The sequence below is a fragment of the Cydia pomonella genome, chromosome 20, assembly GCF_033807575.1.
Source record: "Cydia pomonella isolate Wapato2018A chromosome 20, ilCydPomo1, whole genome shotgun sequence".
Lineage (NCBI taxonomy): Eukaryota > Metazoa > Arthropoda > Insecta > Lepidoptera > Tortricidae > Cydia > Cydia pomonella.
The window spans coordinates 1,302,507-1,317,643 of NC_084722.1; the positions used below are offsets into that span (position 1 = coordinate 1,302,507).

The 15,137-nt window shown below is 38.4% G+C and overlaps 1 protein-coding gene across 1 annotated transcript in view; it reads left to right on the top strand.

The window, feature by feature from the left end:
- The window catches only part of LOC133529082 (nucleoredoxin-like), a 78,065-nt gene that overhangs the window by 43,354 nt on the left and 19,574 nt on the right, over positions 1–15,137 (top strand). The window lies entirely within an intron of this gene.

Consider the following 15,137-nt stretch of genomic DNA (forward strand, 5'->3'; position numbering starts at 1 on the left):
ATTAAGTCGACCTGTCTAAGATTGTTACCAAAATTTTATTAATTTCCCATACAACTTACTAAGACCTTTTTAACTTACTAAAGTCTTGGTAGTTATATAGTTAGTCATATAATGAAGAAATCTTATATATAATTTAGTAGCTTGGCGTTGAAACTTTATGTCCATGGGGTCCCAGCGCGCACAAGTTTTTTGGAGAAATCGCGAAACGTCTGATTGACGTAACTGGTGACCGAAGAGCTGGCGGCTTCCTCGCACAGCGTATCAGTATTGCGATACAACGAGGAAATGCCGCCAGCATCCTTGGTACAATGCCTCAAGGGCCTATTTTAGATATAAGCTAGTTATAGTAATCATCTGTATATATCCATTATATATATTGTTATTGTAAATAAATACTTTATAGTTTAAAAGTTATTAAGTAGCTTTAACAATAATATATTCTCTGTTCTCGTGAAAGCCGAGAAGGACAAGTCCAGCAAGTACCTAGACTTGGTTCAAGAGATCCGCCATGTCGACGATCATTGTCAGCATTGTCGCGATAGTCGTTTCAGCGAACGGTCTCATAGCAGGATATATTCTGTTAAAATAATACTGCATCTCTTGTAATGCCAAATTCTTGAAATAAATATTTTCTTATTCTTATTTATTTATACTCGCAGCCAGGGCATGACTTCTCGCCATTCAGTGAGCATTGCTGAAATAACCCCCCTATTATGAAAGGGACGGTGCCCCTTATCGGAATGGCTCAGGAAGGCTCAGAATAGGGTACTTATGAAACACTCCCTCCGTGTTGTTTACTACTAGACGGAAATCACTGGGGTTTTTATTTTTACTGAGATTCGAGAAAAAGTTTGAGCAATCATGATCACTGAGCATTCAACTTACTACGAGGAGGCCCAACTGTGGGGAAACATGCTAGAGTTTCACAAGTTAATTCTAATAATAGACATTTTTCCTGTTAAGATAATGATTATTTTTGACACACGAGCATCACCGTTCGATTTGTGTTCAATAACTTAGAATTTAGATTACTGTCTTGTATTGTACATACCAATATAGTTTGTGCCATCTACGAAGACGCGCTTCACTCTTCTTCCGATCTTATCTTTATCTTATTATTATACCTCTAAACGAGCAATTCTTGTATATATATATATAAATTGGTGATGTCGGAAACGGCTCTAATGGCTCCTCTACATGATGGCCCAGCGTAGGCCAGTCCTAGGGACGCATTTATGCGTTAGAGGGAGCAAGTAATATTGCTATCTCATTTCACCGCATAGCTGCGTCCCTTGGACTGGCCTACGCTGAGCCATTGTGTAGAGGAGCCCTTACCATTTGGATGTAATTTGCTATAACGATCAAGGCTCGGAACCGGTTTATTCTTCATACAAAAAAATACCGGTATTATTACGTTCTTTTTCGTTCTTTGGTTTATTATTTCATTTTTAATGGGACTATCTAATAATGCGAAGTTGTTGCCTAAAAACATGATCCAGTCCTACGTAAAGAATATAAAATAATTAAAAATATTGAGCTATTTTGGGATTTAAAAATAAACCGGTTCCGAGCCCTGATAACGATCTAGTTAGGTCTTATGACTGGAAAAAGACGGATTTTTGAGTTTTTATATGTTTTCCGAGCAGACCTAGGTCTCCCAGATATTAATCTCTTATAGCAGGTAGTTAATAATGTGTGTAGATAGACATAATTGCACAGTGCACACTGTATTATAAGGAATTAGAAAGAAGACCGGGACGCGTCTTCGTGGATGGCACAACACAAACTGTAACTACCTACCTAAGCACCTATGTTATTTATACAAAAGATAAGTATCACTTTTCTTTTAATGCACTTAAATACAATCCGCGAGAAATTATTGTTACGTTCCACTCCTAGATTCCATTTTCCGTAACGAAGGTAATAAACCGGAACATAAATAAATGATCTAAGCCAGTGTTCTTAACATATTTTAGTGACCCCGACGTGATCGACGTGACGTTATTTGATCAAATACGCAATATTTGATATTTGTATGAAGATTGCGCTGAGTTGAAATGAAGAGTATCCTTCGGAGAATATCCTAGTTTATCCAATAACGATTACCAGATGAGTTGTGAGTTTAAACCGGTGAGAGCACGGATGGCTATTGCTGGTACCCATCAACTATCAATCGCTATTTTATCGTAAGTAATTAATGGGTAATTCTACGAAGCGCGAGATTATTACTGTAAGTACCTCTATGTACCTAAATTTGCTTTAATGCGTATGCAAGTATAATTTACCAGTTTAAAATAATCTCGCACCCTCAAAATGGAGGAACTCAAACGTCAAAGAGGAAAAGTTCGGAGAGCTTTAACCCTATTCAAAAAATTCCTCACGCCGTTGTTAGATAAAAAGAATCTAACTCAAGTTCTTGTAAATGAACTTGGGTTGTCTAAACTACAGGAGGCATTTAATCTTTTCGATGAAATTCAAACTAATATTGAATTACAGGATGATTCTCAGAGTGAGCTGGATGCTCGAGAGGCCACAGAAAATGAGTTTTATTGTGTAATGGCTCAGGCCCAAGAGGTAATCGCCGCCTTTAAGGAAAAGGACCATCAAGGGGACGAGTTCTTCAGCCAGAGCAGCCGTCAGCGGGAAGGAGCAAAAAATGTGAAACTCCCGCAGCTAAGACTTCCTCCCTTTGATGGAAAGACAGATAAGTGGCTAGAATTTAGAGACCTTTACCTGTCTTTAATACATGACAACGAGAACATTGATGACGTTTGTAAATTTTACTATCTCAAGTCATACCTTCAAGGCGACGCAAGCTTAGTTATTAATTCTGTGTCCGTCTCAGCTGAGAACTATCCTATCGCTTGGTCTCTTTTACGCGAGCGATATGATAATAAACGTTCGTTAATCAATCAGCATTTAAAGAGTTTGTTTAGCATAGAGCCTTTGTCGAAGGAAAGTGATGAGAGTTTACGCAAATTAATTGACAATTTGTCAAAAAATTTACAAGCACTCAAGTCTCTTGGTGAGGAGACCGATAAGTGGGATACCTTGGTTATCTATATGGCCTCGTCGAAACTTGACGTTAGTACCGCGCGAAAATGGGAAGAGTTTCGTAGTGACATAACTTCTCCGTTATTACAGGAGTTTTATAAATTCTTTCGTAACAGAGCTGACGTTTTAGAAACGGTATCTAGTTCGAGGAACGACAAACGTCAAATTCAGACGGATTTCAATAAAAACGATAAACGTCTAAATGTTACTCCAACTAAATGCTTTGTTTCGTCAGGCCTGTCACCGAGATCTCCGACTAGCGTGGTGGTAAATGAGTGTCATTACTGTAAGCAGGATCATAGGCTAAGCGATTGTCCCAAATTTAATTCCTTATCGGTTGATGACCGCTTCCTACAGGTGATTCAATGGAAGTTGTGCAAAAACTGTTTACACCCCGGCCACACTGCTTATCAGTGTCGCACCAGTATTGCGTGTAGGGTTTGCAAAAAAAGGCACAATACCATATTGCATAAAGAAGTGATTACCCAGCAGCAAGGTGAAGAGGAAGCAGCTGCCGGACCTAGTAATAATATTTCACGTCCTCAAATGTCAGCAGCTCCTTCGCCTTCAAGCGTAAGTCATGAAGCTAAGCCCCAAGCATGACTAGCATTGTCGCGCGCCGATTCGTGGGTCAAGTCACGCTTTATGTATAAAGACACTAGCGGTGACGCAAGCTATGATGAGACTTCTGATTCGGCTATCCTGACAAACTCGACTGTCACGTTAACAGCGGCAGACCGCCGTCATATTATGTTGGCTACAGCTCTAGTTGAGGTGACTATTAACGGAAACAAGTTTGTTTTGCGCGTGTTGCTAGACAATGGTAGTCAGTCTTCATTTATGACTGAAAAGGCTAAACAAAAGATTGGTTGCAGTACAATTATTGTAAATCGCTCCATTTCGTGTCTTAACAAAATCCCTTTATTTATAAATGAATATTGTGACATTAATTTACATTCACTCCACACGTCATTTATAGCTGAAGTGCGGTGCTATATCATAGCTAAGATTACGGATGAGCTTCCTGCAGTCAAGATAGGAACAAAAGTAGATATTCCTAACAATATTACCCTAGCTGATCCTAAGTTCCAGTCGCCGGCAGAAGTCGATCTCTTGCTTGGTTCTGATATATACTGGGACTTGATTGGGCAAAGAAAAATTAAGCTAGGTATAAGACGACCGTATTTAGTAGAAACCGAGCTAGGTTGGATAGTGGCTGCATGGCCCTACGGGGAGGAGGCCCAGGGACTCTACGAGTTCTCATACTATCCGCTGTAACTTTTCACAAGAAATTAAAAACCAGTTGTCAAAATTTTGGGAACTGGAAGAGTTACCTAGTTTGAAATCTGTAGTATCCTCAGATTATACTATTTTAAGTTAGGCTCAAGCGGAACCTCGGAGTTTAAAAACGTTCGTCGCAAATCGGGTTGGTGAGATTCAAGAATTGTCTTATCATACTTCATGGAGACACGTGCCAGAAGAGATGAACCCTGTTGATTTGGCATCAAGTCAAAATGTATGTACCGCCGATATTTGGTTTCAGGGTCCCTCTTTTCTTACTGACCGTATGTCAAATTGGCCACAACTGAATCAGCACCTCAGCGATACTAGTTGCATACCCGAAATGAAAACGTTTACTCTTATTGATAATACAGTAGATAAAAACTACTGTGTCGTAGACTTTGAAAGATATTCGAAGTTGACGACTTTGCAAAGAGTCTTTGCATATGTGCAAAGATTTATATACAATTGAAGAAATCTGATAAAGCAATCTCAACTAGAGTCTTTCGGGGATGATCTTTGCTTACTGCAAAAAGATAAAACTTTACCTTTAAAGTCTCGAATACTCAAACTTCTACCATTTATAGATGAGGACGGACTACTACGTGTCGGTGGTCGTATTCAGAATTATTCAGGCAGTTACACGCAAAAGCACTCCGCATTATTAATTGCTAAACACACATTTACGAAGCTGTTTTTTCAGCGTGAACATAATAAAACTTTGCATGGACCTGTTAAACTAATACTAATTAATCTACGCAATCAATTTTGGCCTATACGCGGGATAGATTTAGCTAGGAGTACGGTTAATAAATGTAAAAAGTGTTGGATTATGAAAGCAGAAACTGTAAATCCTATAATGGGGAACTTACCTGAAACCAGAGTCACACCGAGTCTGCCATTTAAGGTTTGTGGAGTTGACTTTGCGGGACCCTGTTTGATTACAGATCGTATAGGACGAGGCTGTAAGATAACCAAGGCTTACTTAGCTCTTTTCGTTTGTTTTTCGACAAGGGCTTTACATTTAGAACTCACCAATAGTCTTTCTACTGACGCTTTTATTCAATGTCTCCGACGGTTTATATCTCGTCGTGGTTATCCATGCGAGATTCATTGCGATAACGGTTCAAATTTTGTGGGTGCGAGTAACGAACTTGCTTCCTTTCTGAAGTCTAGCAATAATTCTGTAGCTTCGTGGGGGGCTAATGAGGGTATAAAGTTCGTGTTCTCGCCGGCTTTTTCTCCACATTTCGGAGGGATATGGGAAGCCGGAGTCAAGTCAGCTAAATTCCATATGGCACGAGTCCTAGGCAATACTCACATGACTTTGAAGAATTGACCACGCTTTTCAATTAAATTGAAGCCATGTTGAATTCTCGACCGCTGACCTATTTATCGACCGATCCCAACGACCTGGACCCATTAACGCCAGGTCATTTTCTGATCGGACAGTCATTGATGTCTTTACCTTCTCCGAACCTGTTGGTCATCAACCCAAATCGGCTAAGCAGATATGAGCACATCGAGAAAATGCGGCAGCAATTTTGAAATCGCTGGCACAAGGAGTTTCTGGCCAAATTACAGGAACAGATTAAGTGGAAGGTCAACACACAACAACTTCAAGTTAACGACGTGGTTGTCGTTAGAGAAACAAACGTCCCTCCAATAAAATGGAGAATGGGCCGAATAGTTAAATTGTTCCCCGGACAAGATAACGTATCCAGAGTTGCGGATGTTGGCACGGCACGTGGCATAATACGAAGAGCAGTTCATCGTCTATGTCCACTACCCAAACCGGAAGAAGCTATCTCCGTCCTCGAGGCTCTACCTCCTCGAGGGGGGGGAGTATGTTAGCGCCTCCTTGGTGCTACCTTTATGCGTTGCTGGCCGCTGATCGCCGTATTCATTTTGAATTCAGTTTTTGACTTTGACGATATATATGCCAATTAATTTTCTTATGGTGTGAAAGATTATATTTTTACAAAGAAGAAATGTATGAATTTATTTACTAAAACTTAAATATATAATAATAAAGTTGATATGTTTGAACGATTGTATGTTCTTAACAGCCAGGACATGAAATATTCAACAACTCGGTCGTTCCACCTTGATTGAATCTACAGATTTTAACAAAGAGAATAACGATTATTTCTTTTGAATTCTGTTTCGTTTTACCTACTATATTTTTGTCAGTCCATCCATTTTAATTTAGAGTTCAGACTGATTTTTTTCTACTTCCCCTCACTTTGGGGGTGGATTTCCAAAATTAAAAATATTATTGGCTTTAAGTTTTCTGCATGATGAACTTTATCCAGATCTGTATAGAAGTTTATCCTGGAGAAGTAGGCAGAAAAGAAATATTTTTATTGGTAAACACTGTGTAATAAAAACCGGACAAGCGCGTGTCGGACTCGCCCACTGAGGGTTCCGTACTTTGATGTATTCGTTGTTATAGCGGCAACAGAAATACATCATCTGGGAAAATTCAACTACTTATTACGGCAGCAGATGAAGCACAGGGGTTCATCATACATAGCCGTTTACCACTATACGATTTTTTGCCCGGGAGGCGATTGGTCATGGAAATTTGTTCCGAGAAACTGATTGACGTAACTGGTGACCGAAGAGCTGGCGGCTTCCTCGCACAACGTATCAGTATTGCGATACAACGAGGAAATGCCGCCAGCATCCTTGGTACAATGCCTCAAGGGCCTATTTTAGATATAAGCTAGTTATAGTAATCATCTGTATATATCCATTATGTATATTGTTATTGTCAATAAATAGATTTTTAATTATTTCTAAATATTACTCTTCTTCTTCTTCCTCGCGTTGTCCCAGCATTTTGCCACGGCTCATGGGAGCCTGGGGTCCGCTTGACAACTAGTCCCAAGATTTGGCGTAGGCACTAATTTTTACGAAAGCGACTGCCATCTGCCCTTCCAACCCAGAGGGTAAACTAGGCCTTGTTGGGATTAGTCCGGTTTCCTCACGATGTTTTCCTTCACCGAAAAGCGGCTGGTAAATATCAAATGATATTTCGTACATAAGTTCCGAAAAACTCATTGGTACGAGCCGGGGTTTGAACCCGCGACCTCCGGATTGCAAACTCATTTCTAAATATTACTATTATTATTAATTTATACCAATGAACCAAACTACCTTTGCCAATGTAACGCCCAATTTGGTCCCCCACTTATTCAACGTCAAGATTACAAAATCTACGTTAATTTGGAAAGAAAAGAAAATCTACTTAAATCCCCGTAGCTTCTCAGGTGTGCAGCAATATGTAAAACAGCAGGATGGGGAAGAATGTAAAATCTCGATTTATTGAACCAGGAGCGGTCCGATCGCGATCCTTGAATGCTGATGAGCAAATCCGAAAATGTTAAAAAAATAGCCTTTGTATATAGGAAGGAAAATGAAATAATTAATAGAATCAGGCGTTACTTTGCGGAAATCCATGCTAATTAAAGCAAGAAATATTACTTTGCTAATCCGCGAGAACATAACGTGTGAGTCAATCAGTGCTAACCCGTTATACTTACTTGCGTATTTTTACATGCAATTAATGTTCCCACCCTCCCACCGCAAAAATAAATACGCAAATAAATATAACAACCCACCACCAAAAATACAAAACTCGACACATGTTTCGCCTCTCTACGAGGCATCCTCAGGAGATGCTGGAGATGTTGACGGTCTGTTGTCGGATGTCAGGCGTATTTATTTTTGCGGTGGGAGGGTGGAAACATTAATTGCATGTAAAAATACGCAAGTAAGTATAACGGGTTAGCAGTGATTGACTAACACGTTATTTTCTCGCGTATTAGCAAAGTAATATTTCTTGCTTTAATTAGGAAATTGAAACTTATCGAGACTGTACTAGAATTTAAATTTTTAAAAACCTCTTAAAACTTCTAAAAGTCAAGGGAGGAAATTCAAAAATTACGAGACTTTCCTTACGTAGGTAGTTACTCGTCTCGTTCCTACCTTTTTATGTGTATTACTAATTATATAGTTTTCGTTATGAAATGTATTCACTAATTATATAGTTTTCATTATGAAAGTAGTTCAGTTTGTATATTTAATTTATAAGGAAAACTGCTACACCCCACCGGGATCCATGTAAAACTTTACATAATTTGTAACATCTATGTACATACCATGGTTTGCAGTAAAGATTTACTTACTTACTTACTAGTGGTTCTGTGAGCTGTAGACCTTGAAAAACTTAATTGCTCCACCACTTGGAAAAGTTCCAAAAACTGAATTGTCAAAAAAGAACAGAATTATCGAACTGCTTACCAAAGCGAGAAATACAGTTTTGAATGATTCACGGTTAGTTTCACTAGACTTAGATCGACCGGGATATAAACCGTGATTACCTTTTGTACTTATTGTTGTTTTTTGTATTGTTGTTTTGTATCGGGAGCTCAAAAACAATATATAAAGTAATAACGGTTTAATATCCCGGTCGATCTAAGTCTTCGCGAGAATTGGTTGAGAAATGCGACCTGTACCTAGAAGAGAACAGAAAACTGTCCAACCTGAAATGGAGACCTTCACTTTCGCTTGGTCAATAGATGTATTTTTTCGTCAGATTTAGAAACCTGCAATTAATGTAACTGAAATCTGAAAGAAACTCATAAATTTTGATTGTCTACCCGGCAATTTACAGTCGGAGATGCTTTTCTTTTAAAACACGGCAAAACAGCGGTGTGGAGACCATGCGAACGGTACGCTTACCGGAAACCGGTTAAATTTCCAAATTGTTATCATGTACTTAGCACAAAACCTTTTAATTTCGATGTCCGTTATTTTAAACCGGTTTTAAGGAGAACATTTTCATAAAGTTCTTGTCAGATTAACCGGTTTAGAACAATATAACCGGTTTCTTCCTATGTCGGTGTCTTTGTTTACGCGCCACACCACCAGGCCGGCCGTCTTGTCGCTCGTTGAATAAACCGGTTTCTTTAGGTTCCAATAGTTCTTAAAACGTTCGCGTTCTTATGAAAGTTCGGAGTAAAGTCGAAATAAACAGGTATTTACCGCTATTTTAAAAACCAGTTCCGAGCCTTGTGCGTCACTGCGATTCCGTACCGTTACCGTTTTTAAGCAGCGATATGGTCGCACTTTGGCTTTGCAACAAATTATCGGTAAACAAAGGTCAACTTAAAACGAAAATCCAGAGGCTAAAGGTCGTATTAAATTACGATTTAAAAAATGTAATTAAAAAGATTAAAATAAGCACAACCAGTTGAAAAGAGCAAACTTGAGAAAAAGATTAATTTGCTGAAAGTTAAGGTTCGCAAAAAACAGCTAAATAGGCAGTTAACGTAATTTCTCTTACCCTGAGAGCGCTTTTATTTTTTTAAAGTAAGAGGGGTTCGAGTTTCGATTCGCATTTGGCCGTTTTTTTTTTTGTTTTTACTTACAAAACTGGCGGTGTTTGATGCTTCGTTTTTGTTTAACCCACTGCAAAAAGGAAGGTTTTTTATTACCATATAGATCGGTCTATGTAGGTACCTATTATGCATATGCAGGTACAATCCGCGAAGTATTTTTATATGTAGCTACCTGTTCAATGCAGGAGTGCAAGGGATTTGTTTTATTTAATGCACTTAAATGATGTCATCGTGACATACTAGAGTCCGCGCTGGAGTCCGCTGACTTGAACAGAACAAATTGAGGTAGCGTACTGTTGTCAACGTCATATTTTCACAGAAATTTGACATTAATAATGTCATTCAAATAAATCAAATACTATGCAGAATTAGCTTGATCCGACTCTAGGGCCGATTTTTATGTTGTGGTCGGTTGTTTTGTTTGTTTTTACAAGCTTTTATTTACCTAACTTGCCCTGTGACTATGAACGTAAATATATGTGTGGATCAAATCTTGGAAACTAAATTTGACCCACTTCCCGGTTTCCGATTGAACTGAAAATTTGCTTACAGATGTTAGTCGAGTGACAGTGCAATATTATCGTACCATCGAGCTGATCTGATGATGATGAGATGAGACAAGAGGTAGCCATAGGAACTCTGCCATAAAACAACGCAACCTAATTGTGTTTGTGTGTAACCTGTAACCTGTGGTAAGAAAATTACAGTCAGCGATGAAATCTTGTACCAAAAATGTTTTTGAAGTGAAAACTTCTTTAGTGGTGCTGTGCACTTTTTGTGATGGGAAAAAATGTTAAACACGCGACAGGTCACGTGACCGACAGATTCGACAGATTGAAAATTCGTAAGACGGACACGTGACCTGATCGAAAAACTGTTACAATGTCATTGAAGCCAGTAGACCGCGGCGGGATAAAAATCAATAATTAATTGAATTTTTAAAAAATGAATTTGGTTTAACGATGTCAACGGTCACTGTCACTACGAAATACAAAACTACTATTGATGCGGTCTTTATTAGACATTTAAATAGGTTCGAATCAAAATTGTTCATTTCTTATTTCAGCAACCATGAACATATCGTATCAGTTTTAGAGATTGGCAATGGTGGTTCTAGTATAATGATGATGGTGTATGGAGTCGTTGAAATTATGGATGGCAGTTGATTTTTCTGAGAGAAAAAGTTTTTAATGTTAAATAATTGTAATAGTTCTGAAGTGTTCAATTTTTAATGTAATATTAAGTGTCATGTTTGTGTACGATAGCACAATAAATGAATATTGTGTTTTACAACATAAATGATAGTACTTTTATACTGATAATTAAAGCAATTCGTGTAAAATAATTCCCTAACCATTCCAAAATATCAAAAATGCACAACGTTAATATTCAAGTTTTCACTTCTGCCGGCACTCCCGGACTGCAACACGTTATTTTTTTTTTCCAATAACTTATTAAGCTCTTAGTTGTGCTTTCATTTTAGAGCCTCACTTCTATTCAAGTCTACCCTGACAATTATCAATAAACGGCGCACCTATTTTGAGAACCCCTATCTATATTCTATACCGAGGGGGCAGACAGGTAGCCGGCGCGACGGTGACGTCACCCCCCCTTACCTACACTTATTCGTATTGGTTTGAGCACGTGCAATATGAGTTGAACACTTTGACGAACCAGCCTAGCAAGTAGGGTTTGCACAACGGATCTGAAATTAATGGCAAGATCCGGGTAGCCGGAACCAGATTATTAGACAGTTTATCCGGAATTTCATATATTTCGGATCCGGATTGCAAACCCTAATTACCCAGGTACAGTCGCCATCAGATATATCGGAGCGGACGAGGTGCTCAAAAACATCTGAACACGCACTCTAGCGCCTTGACAACAGAGGCGTATTCAGATGTGTGTAAGCACCTTGGCCGCTCCGATAAATCTGATGGCGACTGTACAAGGTGTAAATACATCCTATGTGTAAATACATACACAAATAGCATCCTAATTCAGCTTAATTAGAATGCTAAATTACAAACAAGTATAAGTACAAAGGTAAAACAATGTACGGAGTACGGTTTTGTTTACGTGTTAGAAATTATATTTTTAGATTTTCATATATTGTATAAATAGTTTACTTGTCAACCTAGGGAAGACGGGTGCCTCCCAACACAGGCAATTCTTTGCTTACCGGGTGGCTCCATCCCCTAAACAAAGAATTAAATTAAATTAAATAAAGAATTTAAAATTATTTGTATTTGCACAACGGATTGGAAATGTATGGCAAGATCCGGGTATCCGGATCCAGATTATCAGACAGATTATACGGAATTTCATACATACCAGATCCGGATTGCAAACCCTAAACTAAACCAATGTACGAGGTGTAAATACTTAGCTTCCTAATTCAGCTTAATTTAAATAAATACGTAAATATTATAGGGTCATTTTTATTTTTACTCAAATTGACTAAGTCACACGGTAAGCCAAGAAGGCTTGTGTTGTGGGTACGCAACTCGGACAACGATGTATAATTAATATACAAATACTTAAATAGATAGAAAACATCCATGACTCAGGAACAAATATCTGTGCTCATCACACAAAGAACTCAGGACCATCGGCTTCATAGGCAGGGTCACTACCCACTAGGCCAGACCGGTCGTTTATTAGAATGGTAAATGCTGTTACTGATTTCTAATTTAGGGTAAGTAAATGATTGGGTTATTTGTATGTAGGCTAAGACATTTTAGGTTTAGGGTGCTAGGACGGTTTTAAGGAGTAACATGGCTTTAATTCTATCTCACAGATTTTCGTGATCATGAGGGTTGACTAGATTGTCCTGCTAACATGTACATACATACATGTCGTCTCGTCGTCGACGCTTTTTCCATTTTAAGTTATTGACACTCTTGTAACTTACCAGGCCAAATTCTCTGTTTTTACGTCGCTAATAGCTTGCTTGAACGTTGTACATATAGGGCTGCCATCTCGAATTTCGCATAACCCGGACAAAGATTAAAAAAAACCCGGACATTTGGCGTAAATTGCATTTTTTCCCCGGACGAGTCCGAAAATAATATATTTTAAAAACAAGACCTTTAATTTTACATGTAGTTTTAATGTGCTTCCTTACATGAAAAGTGTCCGGGTTTTCCCCGGACACTTCTTGACACCCCCCCCCCCAGACGGCCCCCGGACGGCCTCCAAACTAGGACAAATCCGGGAAAACCAGTAATACATATAAACAGTAACGTTCTGTACCCCTAGTGTAACTTTGATCGACATCATAACGTGACGAACGCGTTTGCGTTAAGTCTCATTTTGTAGGTATAGGATTTTGAGGTTCCAAAACGTCCCGCTTGGCGCGCTCTTTCGAAATCCAATACAAAATGAGACTAAACGCAAACGCGTACGTCACGTTTGGAAATCGAATTTATTTACACTAGGGGTACTGTACACAATATTTTACCACTTTATGCCGTCGAGCAACAATTAGTATGACATATTTGAGAAGCATATTCAAGTTGAGATCTTACATAGGCACAGTATATAATTTTAATTGATTTTGCTTCTATGTATTTAAGTATTTATAAATATTTATATATTATATATATCGTTGTCTAAGTACCCTCAACAAAAGCCTTATTGAGCTTACTGTGGGACTTAGTTAATTTGTGTAATAATATCGTATAATATTTATTTATTTAAAGTCACCAGCCGAACGAATCAGAAAGCCAAGAGCTTTATAAGCTTTATCCTCATATCCGAGTTATCTAAATAAAGAAAATCTACTATTATTTTATTATTATTTATCAGTAATACTCTCTACGAGCTCCCTAAAAGTAAGTTTATCATCATAAATGACACCTAGATCCCGGCAGGACTTTTTAGTTATAAGAGTTTGTGATTTAATTTTGTACACGCTTTTATAAACATTCCTTTTCCTAGTAAAACTCATACTAAAGCATTTTGATACGTTTAAATCTAAATTGTTGTTTTTACAATACAGGTCCAATCTATCCAAATCCTCTTGCAATAACTCGGCTTCGAATTCACTATTACTATTTTGAAATTTTCCATATCGTCTGCATAAAGCAGAAATTCACTATTTAATAAAAACTGATCCAATGTCGTTGACAAAGATCACAAATAAGAGTGGCCCTAATAATGTTCCCTGGGGAACTCCAGAGGGCACCCCTACCCAAGACGACTTGAACCCATTAAGAACAACAGCCTGAGTTCTATTTAATAGATAGGCCGAGAAAGGTATTAGATATTAAAATTGTAAAAAAAAAATCTTCTGGACTAATTTCTTGGATGGAGTAAACAGACTTTAGACCGATGGATGGACGAAAGGACGGGGTAAATTTGGGGAGTACAGTGGATAGAAAGCAGCAAGTTAGGTGCTTAATTACAGTACTAAGGCCCTAGATATAGTATACCTAGTATATAAGGCATTCTACCTTTAGATAACCTTGTCTTTATCAAATCAAATGTCATTTATTTTCAGGCAACTAACGCTCGTAGAGATAGAAATCTAAAAATAATTTTGGCGACGCACAAATATTGAAATAAAATGGCAGTTTTATCGTCAGAATTTGTCCAACTCCAACTGCTCTGTCATTTCGGTATGAAATACATTATAATTTAAATGTGTTGGATATCTCAAACGCTACGCCAGTTTAACCGTGAGTTCGTCTTGCTTGGGCCCGCAATGGGAATGCACACCAAGTCTCGGAACCCTAAGAAAACAGGTGATACGATCTTGTACAGTTTTAACCGGTTAAATACAATTCCGGTTGGGAATTGGGAAAAGCGGGGAAGTTTTATACTCTGTACCCTGATGTATTTGCATATTTCCGATAGGTTAGACGCTGAAAGTGTGCAATAAAGAATAGTCTTTATTAGACCGTTTTAGTAGACCGAAGCAAATCGGATTACAGGGTGTCGTCAAGCTCACCATACTTATTAACCTATCGAATGAGCTAATGCTTTTACGGATACTGGAAAGCGATATGTGATGTACTACATACCTATACGAGGCCTGGATGTTAGTGAGATGACGATATGAGTTGTGCTGGTGTCCGACTTTATTACCTACATATAACATGAGTATCACATGATTATCCACCTGGTTTCTTGAGCTTAATAGTCGCCTCCAAACCTCCCCTTATAGCGACCCCATTCCTCACACAAAGTTTACCTTAAGTTCATATTAGCCTCACTGGATCACTGTTCACTCTGAGTACTGATAACGTTGGTCACAATATACCAGAGACACATCATTATTCTAATAACACCATAAGAACGTTCTTGACTTGATCTAAACGCAAATATCACTCCCGCGTCGATCTGTTCGCACACAACCTCCTTTTTCCTACTGTCGTTCTCATCTACCCT